Here is a 13,783-nt window from a genome sequence, read left to right as displayed (position 1 = left end):
GCCATGAAAGGATTTCTGCATTGTTAGCAAACTGAACTGGAATGATTCTAAGGATAGAATCTCTCAAGATTTAGTGTACAAAAAGTCAGCCAGACAACTTGTTTTAAAAAATGTAGAATTCCCAGAATTCTGTAAGTCCAGACTGAAGTCCAAGAATCAGCATTTCAGACAAATCCACTCCTCTTCCCTCTCCACCCTAGGTGATTCCAATGCATGTGAATGTGAGTCATACTTTTTAAAACATTCTTCACAGAAGGGCAGCCAGAGTCTCCTCCTACTCTGTATTAAGGGCTTTATTTGTTTTTCTTAATTAAGATGTAACAGAGTTCTGTGGGAGTTATGGCATAATTATTAGGAACCTGGGCTCAAAAACCAGGCTGCCAAGGTTCAAATCCTGACTCTCCTACTTCATAAACCTCTCTCTGTCTTAATTTCCCCATCTACAAAATGGGATTTATATTAGTAATGACCTCATAGGGTTGTAATGAGGATTTAATCAGTCAATTCATGTAAAGTGCTTAGAACAGCTCCCAGCTCACAGTAAATATTCATATCATGATTACTATGAGGTAGTACTATAGTTCCTTCACTGTACATTTAAAGAAATTGAGGCTCAAGGAAATAAAGTCAGTTTGCCTCAGATCCTTCAGCTAGTAATGACCTCAGTCCATTTGTCTCCAAAGATTGTACATTATCTGCTCCTCCCAATTCTGTGATTCTATAATCGTATCAGCCAAAGGGACCACTATTGATAGTTTTGGGTGGAAACTGATTCCAAAGATGGCCATATGCATATGGGGAATAGAGAGATACCTATCTAAAGTTCCACCATGAATTATTTTACAAATAAGAAAACTGAGGCTTAGAGAGTAAATGATTTTGACAAGGATCCATATCAAGAAAGTGACAGACTCAAAATTTGGACCTATGTGTCTTCCACCACCAAATTGGAGTTCTCTTTGCAATACCTACCCTGTGGCTATAACCTAGAGCCAGTTACTGACCACCTGGAATATTCGCCTCGTTCTAGTAAACACAAATGCTTTAAAAACAAAGGAAAAAACAAAAGGGGAATGCAGGCTGGAACTAGTTCTTGTGAAAACACACTGCCATCCACAAACATAGAAACAGCATACTTCCTGCCAATTATATTTTTGTCACATAGCCACAGCCTGAAAGACTTATCTAACAATCAACATTTCAAGAGTAACCAAAGACAGCACTATGATGGAGAGGAAGAATCTTACTCTAAAAGAAAGGCAAATGTCATAAATTGGCATAGAAAGAATTGGCTTTGGAAACCAGCATCTTTATGTTAGAGGCTCTTCCTCTGCCACTTTCTAGAAGTTGACTTGCCCTTTCTGAAATTCAGTTTCCTCATTTACAGAAATGGGGCTGATGTTGTTTACCTCACAGACTATGAGAAGTGAAATGATAACAATGCAGGCAAGGCCCCTAGCACGATACTTGTCACACAAAAAGTGTTCAGTGATGCTGGCTGCCAATCGGAACCTCCAAGACTGTCATGATCGGGAAACACAGTGTTTATCTCAAGATACCAGGGAACCCATATAAACACATGGGCAGGAAAATGGAAGTTCAGGACACTGTTTAAGAGGGTAGAGAGAAAAGTTCACAGTCTGCAAGCATTGCAGCACATCTTGTGATAGAACTCTTCTCAAGAAAGAATTTGTAGGACCTAAAATTACCATGGTTCTCTGTCCACTAAGGCATTTCTTTGTAAACATTTTTAGTATGACTGTCTTAATGACATGTAATCTTTTCATACAATCTCCTCTTGGACAAAGAGTTTGTTTTACGTATCTTTCTATTCCTAATGCTGTTTCAGTGTCAATACTCAAAAAAGGCTTTATTGAATTTATGAAAAGGTTTAATTAATGAATCAATTAATGTCATTTGGCCTACCACAAAAGAAACATAACATGTACAAGTCCTTACAGTAAATACACTCAGAGACTTCCTAATCTAGGGATCAGCAAACTTTCTCTATAAAGGGATAGATAGTAAATATTTTTGGTTTTGAGGGGAATATAGTCTCTGTCATGTACACTCAACTTTGCCATTGTAACAAGAAAATGGCCACAGATACTGCAAAAATGAATGAATGTGTCTCTGAGATTTATGAACACTAAAATTTAAATTTCATATAACTTTCATGTGTCATAAAATATTCTTTTTTATGTTTTTCAACCATTTAAAAATGTAAAAATCAGTTCCTACAAAAATAAGTGGGCTGTAATTTGTCGATCTGTAGGTTCCAGTCCATGCTATAATCATCTGAGAATGTTTCCATACAGAGCCACTTCCAATTATTTCTGATAAGATTGAATCTAAAGTCATTTCTCCAAAACTACCAAATTGTTTTCTTACATAGAACCAAATTCAAAATACATACAAATGGTAACTATATTCTTATTTTCAACTTCCTATGGTTAACGTGATATGTCTGCATCATAATACAAGCATGAGGGTCTTTACTGCAGATATGATTTAGGAAAGTGCACTCTGTTAACAGATCTAGTCCCTTGAACTGAAGCATTTCTTCCTCTAAATGATATTTTATTGGAAAATCCATGGCTATTCCATAAATATAAGGTTCATAAAATATGCATCAGGATCTTCCTGAAACTAAATTTCATGATATATATTTTGTTTATTTTAAACTCACACATATAATCTAAATGAATTAACCTTATATGTTTATAAAGTTCAGATAATTATCCACACTGTTATTTATGCTGTATTTCTGTCATCTCTGGCTCTGTCTCCTACAAAATGTCATGCGAGAAAAACAGGAACAGGATATCTGTGAGATTTAAATATCTCCCAATCTAGTTAGTTTATGTATTAGCTATTGAAAGCAAAGTGAAAACCAAAACAATAAATAATAAGACAATCTTTAGCTATTTTAAAAACCAGACAAGTATAGTCTTATCATATGAGTTCATTTTGATTTTAAATTTGCCGGGTGTGGTGGCACACACCTGTAGTCCCAGCTACTCAGAAGGCTGAGGCAGGAGAATCACTTGAACCGGGAGGCAGAGGTTGCAGTGAGCTGAGATCACGCCACTACACTCCAGCCTGGGTGACAGAGTGAGACTTCGTCAAAAAAGAAAAAAAAGCATTATTTATGGTTTGCTGGGGGAAAAGGCATACTCTTACAAGAGCTAATCTTAGTACCTAAAATGTAGAAGAAGAGTAGGGAAAATTCTACTTAAAATGATTGTTTGGAGCCCATCTCAACATCATCACTGACTCACCTGAACTTTGGGAAGTTAAAAACTCCCCAAGTCACAGTTTCCCCTTTGTTAACTTCTCATAGAAATTCTTTTGTTCATGTGCTGGTGATTCAGAGAATACTTTAATGCCACAGCTGTATAAGAGCAGCAAAGCTGGGTGAAAGCCAAGGGAAAAAAAAAAAAAAAGAGGCCCATTGACCAGAGGTTACATTTCTGCCCCAAGAGTCAGGACTAATAATTGCAGATCTCTGCAGTTAAGTAAGTCACCAGAGTCAGTCTGCATGGCTATTGTTGCCTGTTGCTTGCTCATTTTTAAATACTAATTCAAGTTGACCAAGCATATATGTGTATATATACATATACATGTATGTTACACAACAACTGATACCTAAAATAACCCTAGTTATCTAGTGTTATAATATTTTTAGAGCTATGTCTTCCAAGACTCCCAAAAGTTCATAGAATGTTTATTTCTTCCTTCTCTTGGTTCTTGTGATACTTTTAGTGTACCTGTTGGGTTTCTAGCATTTATTATTTTCCCTAGAGTTTCTAACTTTCTAAGAGTTCTAAAATCTTAATGTTTTACATTATCTATTTGCCTTATGAATATCAATTTTATTTTTTCTACTATTGTAATTATTTGAAGTAGTATGTGCTCAATGTAAAAACATAGAAAAACAAAAATTAATCATCTTCTCCAGCCTCCAACCAACCTCTTCTGGAGACATTAATATTTCATATTAATATTCCACTGTATAATATTCCGCAAATAAATCTATTAAAATTTTCCAACCATTCTCTAAATTGATAAACATTCATATTTTTCTCATGTTTTCCATCTCTTCTAAACCCCAACCAATCCCATCCAAAGATTACCAGTGTTGCCTTTTTGATATCTATCCTCTCTCACCTGTCTCTATATTCATTGAGGTGTACACCAACCTATATACCCATGTATTAATGTTTGTTTACTTGATTTTTGACAAAATTTAAGCAAAATATATTATTTCATTATAACTTACCTCATTTCATTTAAAAAGGTGTTATGGACATGCTTGTATATAAATAAATTGATCTTATTCTATTTTGATGGCTGCACAATAATCCGCAAACCGATCGTATTAAGATATTTCCAGTCATTCTCTAACTTGAACATTCAGATTTTTTTCCACGTTTTCCACTGCAGATATCCATATGCATGTTTTTTCATGCACTTGTGCAAATATTCTCTAGGACATATTTCCAAAGAGGAATTTGCTGTCAAGTAACTTTCCTGACAGGTTAAATGCGTTCACTCCAAGTGTATGTGAATATTGATGCTATCAAATTCTTTAATGTTTCTCAATAGCATGAGAGGAAAATTATATTTTTTTTACTGCTTCAAGCACTTTTTAACTACTAGTGAGATTAATCATATTTTCAAATATTTATTGGCCACTTGACTTTATTATTATTTTTCAGTTAGGTTATCTTTTTAAATCAATGTATGGTAAGGCTTTACATGTTTGAAATAGTAACTCCTTCTCTGTCATTAAGTATCAAATATATTTTCTCTAAATCTCTCATTTGACTTTTTATGATGTAGTTCAATGTATAGAAAAATATTTTCTTTCATAGTCATCCATTTATCTCTTCCCTTAAGGTCTCTATTGTTCTTTCTTTCCTAAAGAACTTTTCATTTTTACTTTATTTTGTAGCTAGCCCTTTAACGTATTTGCGGGGTTTTTTGTATAAGACATCATGTAAGAACATAATTTTGTGTTTTCCAACTAGATTGGGAAATCAATTTTGCCACCACTATTTACTAAATATATCATTTTTTCCCTACTGAATTGAAATGGCATCTTCATATTAGGTTCCACTATATGCACGAACTCTCTAGTTAGTTCTATGATCTACTTATCTACTTCTGTACCAAAATCATACAGGTTTGATGATAATAGCTTTGAAACAAGTTTTGATATCTGGTTATGCCAAGACCCCATTACTAATATTATTCTAAAAATTGTTGTCAAGTCTGCAACATTTATTCCAGATGAACTTTTGTTATGTACTATTTTTAACAAGTGAAAATTCTGATTGAATAAAAGCTTTATATATTCACTTTTGAATGACTGATATTTTTATAATACTAATTTTTAAAATTCTGAAACAAGATGTCTCTTAATTTATTTAAAACTTTCAATAATATTTTATAATTTTGTTTGCACATATCCTGAAGCTTTCTTTTAAATACATTCCTTCCTTTCTGATTACTAATATAAAGTGAAGCAATTTATTTGCTTTTCCAATAATCTTATACCTTCTACTTTATTAAAGTATAATATCTTTAGTTATATCACTTGGATTATATGCAAATAATAATGTTCTATGTTGTCATGGTTCTATAGTGTCTTCTAGGCCCTACTTATAATATTTAAACTTGTTCATGTCGCAGTTATTCAATATTTGTTGTTTATTGTCTTGAATGCTTCTGCATAGCTGCTGCCCAAACAGATGATTCAACAAATGATTCACAAACAAGAACAGGATGAAATTATGCAAATAAAGATGTTTGTCTCTTTTAATATTTATGCTACTCTTTTTATTTTCTTGTCTCATTGCTTTATTTAGAACCTCCAACATATCACTTAATAATGAAGATAACTGAGTATCTTAGTCTTAGTCTCACTTATTCTTTTCAATTTTACTTTAAATTCTGGGGGATACATGTGCAGAACGTGCAGGTTTGTTACATAGGTATACGTGTGCCATGGTGGTTTGCTGCACCTATTGAGCCATCCTCTATTTCCCAACCTGCAACAGGCCCCAGTGTGTGTTGTTTCCCTCCCTGTGTCCATGTGTTTTCATTGTTCAACTCCCACTTATGTTTTCTGTTCCTGTATCAGTTTGCTGAGGATATGGCTTCCAGCTTCATCCATGTCCCTGCAAAGGACATTATCTCATTCTTTTTCGTGGCTGCATAGTATTCCATGTTGTATATGTACCAGATTTTCATTATCTAGTCTATCATTGATGGGCATTTGGGTTGGTTCCATGTCTTTGCAATTGTAAACAGTGCTGCAATAAACATACATGTGCCTGTGTCATTATAGTAGAATGATTTATATTCCTTTGGGTATACACTTAGTAATGGGATTGTTGTGTCAAGTGGTATTTCTGGTCCTAGATCCTTGAGGAATCACCATACTGTCTTCCACAATGGTTGAACTTACATTTACATTCCCAACCACAGTGTAAAAGTGTTCCTGTTTCTCCACAGCCTCGCCAGCATCTATTGTTTCTTGACTTTTTAATAATTGCCATTCTTTTAGTCCCACTTTTAATAAGAACTCTAGTATTTTATTGTTTATTATGATGTATGCTATTGAGATTTTTAATAAATAGTTTTATTTTGTGGTGATCATTTTCTCTGTCTCCATTTTACTTATCATTTTATTAGGAATGCAGCTAAATTTAATTAAGTGATTTTTAAGACTCAATAAAATGATATTGCTTTATTCTTCTTTCATTTGAAAATGAGATGAATTATGTTGCTGCCCTTTTTCTTATTGAACCTTCCTTGCATTCCTGGAGTGCAACTTGCTTTGTTTTGTTATTCCATTAAAAAACTAAATTTTATTTACTTACATAGATCTAGGTCTAAAATTTTTATACTGTCAGTATTATTTCCATATTAAGGTTATGCTAGCTAAGTAAAATGTTGTGTGTGCTTTCTCCATGATCTTGGGTTACTGCTTTATGCATGACTCATCTCTTTTTGAATGTTACCTAGGACACAGATATAAAACCATCTGGACCTAATACCTTTAAAAATACTAAGAGTTCTATAACAAACTCTTATAGCAACTTTTCTAATTTTTTCTGCAGCCATTAGTCTGTTTAGGTTTTCTCTTTTATATGGTAAAACCTAGCATTTATATTTTGCTTGATAAAACTTATTTCTTTCTAATTTATAACCAGACAGTTCCAAATAATTTCTTAAAATTCTGTTAATCTCAATGACATCTATAATTATATTTTCTTTATTATATCTAATATTACATGTTTTTCTTTCTTTGTTCATAAATCAGAAATCCAGGAAGGTACCTGTTATATTTTTAATAATAAAATACATCAAATAAAATGAGGAGATAAATAATAACTCTCTTAAAGATCCCATTAATATGAGATAGATAACTTGTTATAGTAATCAAAAATATTTTTTTTCTTCCCTGACATAGAAAGAAATCAACCCAGGCAAGGATGGCACAATAGACTAGTTTAATTTCTTAGCCCAATCAGGTAACCTTGGATTTTATTTACTTATTTTGGCCAACTGGGTGTTGGTACACCATGTTTCCACTTCATGTTATTTACTATAGGTGAGGTGGAATAATCTAAGCTAAAAGAAAAGGCATCCTGGCCTTCTAAAACAGACTTGGGGAAGTATTATCTTCTTGATCAGGCCTGAGAAATCTTTTGTCATGGTTCTATAGTGTCTTCTAGGCCCTACTTATAATACTTAAGCTTGTTCTTGTCACAGTTATTCAATAATTGTTGTTCGTTATCTTGAAAACTTCTGCATAGCTGCTTTTCAAATAGATGGTCCAACAAATGATTCACAAATGAAAACAGGATGAAATCATGCTGATTAAAAATGAAAACTCGTCTTTATGAAAATAAACAACAGTAGTGAATATTTTTGCAATCTTCCTGCTGCTTTATCTGGATAAGAAGTTAGAATACAAATATTGATACGATCTTTGGAAAAACAGTGATTGTTCTTTAGCCATCATAGCAAGTAGTCCTAACAACAACTTTTAAATCTATCCAATTGATTAATGGCAGTTTTGCCTCAATTAACATGCTTTTTAAAGCCAATCAATCCATAGCCACCCCTCACTTCTGAAAGTCAACCAATAAGAAACAGACTCACTCTAAAAAACATGCCTCTGAATGCCAACCAATCAACAAAAATCTAAACTGAATAATCATGCTTGAACAGATTATGTCAATCTACTTATGCCTCTTAAAATGTGCTAATCCTTGAGCCCCACGCTGTCCAAAAACCCTGTATATAATCAGTAATCTACTCTTCTCCAGGAGACTGTGACTGAATTAAATAGTTCTCCCTTGCTATAAGCAATCAGCTCAGCTTTGTCTTTTAATTTCAGATATTAAATCATAATCTCACCCCCTTTGACAACCAATCAAGATTTATTTAATGCTAACCATTGAAATTAAAAAACAAACAAAGATGGCAAGATAAGTTGGCTGCTCCTCTGTGAATTTAAAGAGTAAAATGCACAATATTTTATAACGTGTTTAATGGCCCCAAATATCCTAAAATACAGTAAAGACATGGGAAATATATAGATGAGAAATTATTGACTTGATACATAGCTGATTAACATAATTCTAATCTGACATATGTACAAGTTACTTATGTTTCATATTACCTATAATTCTTATAATGCTGACTTCTAGTACAACCTTAAATCCATTTTGAGACTAGACAGATGGGAAAGAAAAGAAGGGAGAAGGAAAGTAGGATCTGAAAGAGGAAAGACAATAAAGGAGACAAAGTAAAAGGAAGAGAAAAAAAATGAGTCTAGCATATTATTTATGGGAAGGACAAAGTTTCAACAAATCAATAAACTGAACAGTGGTTGTTTGGTCCTCTCTTTCATTTGCCATACCCTCACTCCCAGCCTCTGTGGTACTCTCTGTATGCTCTCTTTGTCTTAACTGAGGACCTAAGGTGACCTCACTTGACTGTCAACTGACCCCCATAAGTAGGTAATAAAGCCTCCATTCAAAAATATTTATTATGCACTCACAATGTGTCAGATCCTATGCTGCATGTTATCCCTCACAGACAGATTCTCAATGACTGACCCAAGGCACATAAAACTCAAAGTAATAAATTTATTGGTGAAATTTTAAGCTCTTCTGTACCTGGCAAGGTATATACCTGGGAGCAGGGAACCACACAAATAGCCATAATAGTGTTTGTGAACTTTGGTAAATCCTATAAGCCTTATTAAATTTCAATCTACTTCTAACTTTTCCAAGAACAAGTTCAGGGGGAAGCAAATTATTCCTTTCACATTTCTCTGTGTCTGCATGTGAAGAGAGAAGTGAAGGGTGAGGGGGACTTTTATTTAAAAGTTTACCACAAGCAGGGCAGAAAACAACAAATTTGGCTGATACATCCTTTGGTATTATTATCAGAAACAGAGCATAAGCTGAATGGGTCTCTATGGTCTCCTACTATTCGGCATTTTATGACTGTCATTATTCTCTGTGTATAAGAAGGGTTATAGCTGTTATATTGTATCCCTTTTGACCTCAGGTTTCTTTACTATAAAGACTTAAATATCTATGCTTACCTTAATACAAACACAGTTTCCTAATTCTATTTGCTAAGTTACTGCTGAACACAATACCCATTTGATGGTGAAGCTTTCTTCACCACAAAAATGTCAGTTTCCATTATCTTTACTACAAAATTAGCCCTAAAAATTATTTTTTAAATTGGAAAGGGAAGCAACTGAACACTGTATGGGATATAATTGTTGGATACATTTAATGTGTCTTGAATTGTTAAATTTATCTCCTTAACAAAAACATTTGCTTTCTAAAACTATATTTATTGAATAAATAAACTTTTTAATGTTTCCCTACTTTTTTCACAAAAAAGACTGTGTAATTCCTTTAAATGGAAAGTCACTGTCTGAATCTCAAATCTTCCAGCAGTTCTCTCTCTACGTCTGACGTTTACATAAGCCAGAAGTTAAGGTCCACAAAAGAATCTCAGGCATTGCCTGGCATTCTTCTCTCCTTTAATTTCCTCCCTTCCTTCCTTTATGAGGCACTGGCAGAACTGGTTTAATTTGGCCTCTTACAAAACTAAACCACACAAAACATTTTTTGTATTTGCATGTGTGCATATCTGTGTGTGTTCTTGGTTTACTAACATATTTGTATTAGTTTTACACGGAGATAACTTCATTAAATGGACATAGCTCCTATAAAATTGTAAGAGTAATTTAAGCCAGAAGTTGTCGCCCCATCAAGTAAACAAGCTGTTTACATAACAATATTATTTCAGAGGGAACCAGATCATAGTATCTTTTTGACAATCCATTGTTTTGCACTGTCCCTCACTATATGACTATAGGCAATTCCTTAAGTTCTCTCTTTCTCAGTTTCTCCATCTGTTAAAAGGAGATAATAATTACTCTATGATGTGAAATCGTTAGAACTACATGAGGTCACACACAACAATTATGCAAAGTTTTATGTGAAAATTTCAAAAACAAATACTCTTTTCCAGCATACATATGGCAAGCTTGGGGAAAGGGTATGCAGAGGAAGGGGATTAAAATAAAAAATTGAATAAGACTAATAAAATGAGCATTTTTTCATGTGTCTCTTGGCTGCATAAATGTCTTCTTTTGAGAAGTGTCTGTTCATATCCTTCACCCACTTGTCAATGGGGTTGTTTGTTTTTTTTCTTGTAAATTTGTTTGAGTTCTTTGCAGATTCTGGATATTAGCTCTTTGTGAGATGAGTAGATTGCAAAAATTTTCTCCCATTCTGTAGGTTGCCTGTTCACTCTGATGGTGGTTTCTTTTGCTGTGCAGAAGCTCTTTAGTTTAATTAGATCTCATTTGTCAATTTTGGCTTTTGTTGCCATTGCTTTTGGTGTTTGAGACACGAACTCCTTGCCCATGTCTACGTCCTGAATGCTATTGCCTAGGTTTTCTTCTAGGGTTTTTATGGTTTCAGGTCTAACATTTAAGTGTTTAATCCATCTTGAATTAATTTTTGTATAAGGTGTAAGGAAGGGATCCAGTTTCAGCTTTCTACATATGGCTAGCCAGTTTTCCCAGCACCATTTGTTAAATAGGGAATCCTTTCCCCATTTCTTGTTTTTGTCAGGTTTGTCAAAGATCAGACAGTTGTAGATGTGTGGTATTATTTCTGAGGGCTCTGTTCTGTTCCATTGGTCTATATCTCTGTTTTGGTACCAGTACCATGCTGTTTTGGTTACTGTAGCCTTGTACTATAGTTTGAAGTCAGGTATTATGATGCCTCCAGCTTTGTTCTTTTGGCTTAGGATTGACTTGGCAATGTGGGCTCTTTTTTTGGCCATCAGAGAAATGCAAATCAAAACCACAGTGAGATACCATCTCATGCCAGTTAGAATGGCCATCATTAAAAAGTCAGGAAACAACAGATGCTGGAGAGGATGTGGAGAAATAGGAACACTTTTACACTGTTGGTGGGACTGTAAACTAGTTCAATCATTGTGGAAGTCAGTGTGGCGATTCCTCAGGGATCTAGAACTAGAAATACCATTTGACCCAGCCATCCCATTACTGGGTATATACCCAAAGGATTATAAATCATGCTGCTATAAAGACACATGCACATGTATGTTTATTGCGGCACTGTTTACAATAGCAAAGACTTGGAACCAACCCAAATATCCAACAACGATAGACTGGATTAAGAAAATGTGGCACATATACACCATGGAATACTATGCAGCCATAAAAAATGATGAGTTCATGTCCTTTGTAGGGACATGGATGAAGCTGGAAACCATCATTCTCAGCAAAGTATTGCAAGGACAAAAAACCAAACACCGCATGTTCTCACTCATAGGTGGGAATTGAACAATGAGAACACTTGGACACAGGAAGGGGAACATCAAACACCAAGGCCTGTTGTGGGGTGTGGGGAGGGGGGAGGGATAGCATTAGGAGATATACCTAATGTAAATGAGGAGTTAATGGGTGCAGCACACCAACATGGCCCATGTATACATATGTAACAAACCTGCACGTTGTGCACATGTACCCTAGAACTTAAAGTATAATAAAAATATATACATATAAAATTAAGTTAAAATTAAAAAAAAGACTAATAAAATGCACAGTAGCTTCTCTCCTAAGCAGCCTAGAAAATAAGTTACACAACTACTATTTTGTTAACACTATTAGTGAGGAGGAATCTAGACCACAGGTCTAAGAATTCAAAGACAATTTGCCTTAAGTCAATTTGTTACACCAGACATACATACAATAAGCATTTCAAGAGATACATTCTGTGTATTCCTGGGTTTCTGACTAAGAGACACTTTATTTTATAAAACCCTCACACCAATAATAAATTTTTTTCTTATTTTTACTTCATTTTGTTATTTTCAACTTTATTATTAAACCAAATGCTCTGTTATGAAATTCTTCCTGCAAAATTCCATGATGGCTATATCAGCTTCCACTGCATCTTTTTACAGTCAAGTCTGTGTCTATGTTAGCATTTCTATTATACATTTGTTTTCTAGAAGTTTAAAGATCATCCATAAAAATTAACTAAGGCTGAAATGGCAGACAGCTTAAAAGCACATTTTGTTTTTACCAACTTTCAGTAAATTCATATGGCTGTTTCTAAATTCTTATATATCAGGCTAAAGTAAAAGAAATCCTGGCCAACAGGTGACACTTATTTGGGCTAATTCACTTCAAAAACAATGGAATATTTTTGGTTTTGTATTTTTGTTTTTAATGCAATTATTCCATGACTGGCTCTCATCTCTCCTCCAAGTCCCTCAGCCCCCTCCTGGCTAGATGCCTGGTCACCCTGGTAGCTGGCCTGGCTGACACCTGCAGCCCAACACTTCTGGCCATGAGGTGCATACCTAACATTTCATGCTGTCATAGGACTGTGAAGTTTTCTGGGCGCTGCCAACAGAATCATCACACTGCAAATTTCTTTGGCTCAGCCCTGCTCCTCCTCTGTTCCAACTGAAGATATGCCCCTTTGGGTATTGTAGTCACATCCATAAATCCCAGAAGGCAGCATGTGAAAAACTACTACTTACCCCTATAAGCAGAGCTGTCTTTACTCTGACAAATCAGGCCACTGCTTTGAACTGTTGGAAAAGAATTCTCCATGGGTCTCTCGTGTTTCTGCCTGTCTTGCAAATGAGTCACTGACTGATCTTTATCCAAAACTACCTTTTCAAGGAGTTTGTATGGTGAACAGACTTGGAAGATACAGATAATGTCTCCCTTTGGTGAAAAGGGTAGGCATGCTCACTGTCCAGCATAATAAAGGTAATGTCTCCCAGCAAATCGAAGGAAAGGCATGCTTACTGCCCATTAAGGATTTAGGCTCCTAAACTTAAAGTTCCTCTCCAGCTTCTGTGAGTATCCTCTGGCCCTCTTCATAGTCACTCTGTGGGACTGGAGTTAAGGGAAGCTGCACATAAATGCTGACTCTCTGGCAACTGCTATTGCTGTTAGTAATAATTGTCCTTCATTTCTGACCCAGAAGTCTCATCTATTGTAACAGCATTCATGAAACTGTGGTAGGCTTTGCAAGTAGGGTGAAACTCAGCCTCTTCACAGTTCTCATTATGAACATACAGGCTGTCTCTTTTACTAAAATGTAAGCTCCTTGAAAGCTAAAATCCTTTTACATTATTTGTCACTGTATTTACACCAATACCTGCTAAATAAATGCTA

This window comes from Nomascus leucogenys, chromosome 10 (genome assembly GCF_006542625.1).
Source record: "Nomascus leucogenys isolate Asia chromosome 10, Asia_NLE_v1, whole genome shotgun sequence".
In the NCBI taxonomy this organism is placed as follows: Eukaryota; Metazoa; Chordata; class Mammalia; order Primates; family Hylobatidae; genus Nomascus; species Nomascus leucogenys.
The sequence above is the reverse complement of the archived record's forward strand: the minus strand, read 5'-3'. Positions refer to the sequence as shown.